We start from the raw sequence: 3,253 nt of genomic DNA on the forward strand, positions 1-3,253 counted from the left end.
ATGTGTGGTGGCGCTGGGCCCCCAGTCCTGCCGCCAGCTCTGACTGTGCGTGCGGGCTCACATGATTGTGCCCCAGCCAGGCTCTGTTTCTTGTCGCTGCTGTCCCTTGTACTGCCCATATCATCACGCCGACGACGGGGCCCCCTCCAGGATTGGCTGAATTTCAACAACCACCTGGCCCCGCTTTTTTGCACGGCAAGCAGGCCCTGCCGCCAGCGGGGATCAGACGCCCACGCCGCGCAGCCGGCTCGTTACTTGCTGGGCCCACCTGTCCCTTGCAGTGTGAACTCCCTCACTCTGTGGCCGCTTGGCACGCGGCATCAAGATTTATATAGAAGTCCAGTACTGCAGCTATTCTGGCTGTACCCTGCCTCTCTCCTATCCCGGGTTGTGCATTATGACCTCACGCTGCGGGCGCCAGGCCAGCGGGTAGCGCTGGCGCTGGTGCCTTAAGCTCTGCTGTTCATGCTGTGTCTCTTTTGCTTTTGTAAAGCTGTCGTTATCTCTTGCAAAAACCGTCCATGGGAGGGCGGGGTCGGCGCGACAGGAGGGCGCGAGCCGTCAGCGTTTGGCACCCTGAGTGCATGCATGGTGTGCAGCACTCTGAACAGCATTTCGCTCTTGATTGCAGGCGGCGGGTGAGGCCGGTGCCCGTGAAACCGCCGAAAGCTGTGGGGCCAGCCAGCTGCTGCGCCTGATCCCGGGTCCGCCCTGCATTTCCAAGCATCACCTCGCCCTCCCGCTGCACCTCAGGGTGCCTCAGCTTGAGCTGCAGCTGTGCGGCGTCAGCAGACATATTCAAGTGTATTACATATCAGGCGCGGCCGTCCAGGCCTAAGCCCAGCCCGCCCTGGTGCTCTTCCCCTCAACTCCCCAGCAGCGGCGCATTGCGGTGTGATGTAGCGGGATGGATTACGGTTGGCCCCAGGAGGAGGGCCCTTTGCAGTGTGCGCGCAGCCATTGCAAGCTGAGCCACCTCGCGCCAGCCCACCCAGCGATGGTCGCAGGGCTCTGCCCGGGCAGTGCCCGGGCAGCAGCTGGAGGTTCGTGCTGCGCCCGCCACGGCCCTGCCATGAGCGGCGTGGGCGGGCCACAGCCAGGGACAACACAGCCGCCTGGGCCCCCGTTAATGCTGCAGCGCCTGCCAGATGGCGCCGCTGCCGAATGATAAGGTGAGGCCCGTCAAGCCAGGTTTTGAAATTGGCTGAGTTGGACCAGGAGCATGCGCCCGTGGTGCCCCCGAATTGCTGGGTGTCATCACAGCAGATACTGTCAACGCAGAAGAGGGGGTGATAGCACCCCTTTAAATGGCTTCCAACGAGACTGAAACGTGGAGTAGTTTGGTTCAGGGCCGAATAAAATGAGGGACGGGGGAGTGGACGCCCACGCTGCGAGGCGCAGGCAGGTACCGTTGCATTGAACACAAATAAGGAACAGGAGTTGAGGATGGGGGGGTGCGAGGGGAAGGGCCATTGCTCTTGGGCGCAAAGGGCGGCGTGCGGGGGAAGCGCACGGCGCGCAGCACGCAGCAGACCGCGACACGTGCTTAACAAACTCGCAAGTTCTCTTTTTGGCAGTTGTTCGGAACGACGAAAAGCAGGGCGAATGCCAGCGCGCGAAGCATGCATCAGCGAGGAGGTGCGCCTCGCGGGCAGGTGCTAGGGCAATCCCATTTCTTTTCGGCGCGAGAGCACGCGCAGCCGCGCGCGGCCCCACACCCATGCAAGCCGTGTTCAGCAGGGGCCAGGGGCATGGAGCGCCGAGGGTGTGTGTGCGCCAGCAAATCCCACAGCCAACAGGGTAGCACCCCAACCCATCACTGGTATAACGGTGGAAGGGGGAGTGGAGTGATAGGGAGGGGGCCGGCAGTGAGAGCGCCTGCCCCTGGCCGCTCGCACGCATTGTGATATGTCGGGTGGCCATATGGGCCCGAGCGGGGGTGCCAACATGCGGACAGCTGCCGCTGAGAAAGGCCTGCCGCCCCTGAGAAAGGCCGGCCGTCGTGGGAATCAACCGGGGTGCCAGGCGCCGGGGCGCGGGCAAGACAAGGAGGTGGATGGTGCTGGACACTGACAGGGCGTGTGCATGGACGACAGAGTCGGCGCCATGGATGGGACCCGCCGCCCCAACTGGGGCAGGCATGCCCCAGCACAGCGACAACCATGCGGAGCGAGGAGGCGTGAAATGGGTGTGAAGTGCATACAGAGGCGGCGCTGTAAAAACGGCGGCGGGTGAGTGACTTTCACGGCATTCCCCCCGCATGGTCCAACCTGCCACCACGCTCGCAGCAGGCAGAGCCCCTACTGCAGTGGAGCACGGCAGCAGCAGCAGTGAAGAGCAGTGCACCACGGCTGCCTGGGCCAGGAAAAGCCGCAGTCGTGGCCAGGTTCAAGGGCCACTCCCAGCGCCCCACACCCCGCAACGCAGCAGCTGGCGTGCCAGGGCGCGTGACGCTTGAGCACCTCCAATGCACGGGTCGTGCGTGCGGGCGGCGCAACCGTCACACACATCAGTTGGCAATGCAATGGTGATACGGCCGCAGGACTGCAACGCCCTGCGGTGCAGGGGGCGCCGGGCACACCCCACCCACCTCCATCCATCACGGCACCACAGGCAGCAGAGGGTACCGGGGAGAGATGGCGTGTGGTGTGTGCGGTTGTGTGCGGGTTGGAACCAAACCCACTGTCAAGTGCGTCCCATATTGCCCCACAAATATCCACAGCCAAGGGCCTCCTCCTTGGTTTCGCAGCTCTACGGCCGGGAGCCACATCCAGGTTCAGGCGCAAGGTGCCAAGTGTCGGTCCAACTCAGAGAAATGTGCACAGTCGATGCCAATCCGGTATGCTGTGATGTCGCCATGTGGTGTGTGCGCGGGCTTGCAGGGTAACAGCGCGGCGCCGGCGGCGTTATTGCAGACAACCTTCAAGAGAGAAAGCGCACACGCGAGCAGTGGGGTCGGGAGCATCCGGCATCTGCGCAATTACTGCGCCCCCAAGCGTGCCGGCAAGGCAGGGGGAGGATGGCATGGTCGGAGCGCTTGCAGGAAATGCCGGTGCAAATGAGGATAGACAGCGCATGTCGTGGGGGGTGGCGGGCAGCGCAGGGCCAGGCGCACGGCAGGGCGCTTGCTGCCGGCACCATCGCGCAACACTCGCCGCAGCGCAAATCACAGCACACATGCCCCCTTGAGCGGCTGGGCAGGCTCTCCCGCCAGTGGCGAGGCCAACAGGTGCAACGGGCATTCAGGGCTGGG

Source organism: Monoraphidium neglectum (assembly GCF_000611645.1).
Source record: "Monoraphidium neglectum strain SAG 48.87 unplaced genomic scaffold scaffold02179, whole genome shotgun sequence".
In the NCBI taxonomy this organism is placed as follows: domain Eukaryota; kingdom Viridiplantae; phylum Chlorophyta; class Chlorophyceae; order Sphaeropleales; family Selenastraceae; genus Monoraphidium; species Monoraphidium neglectum.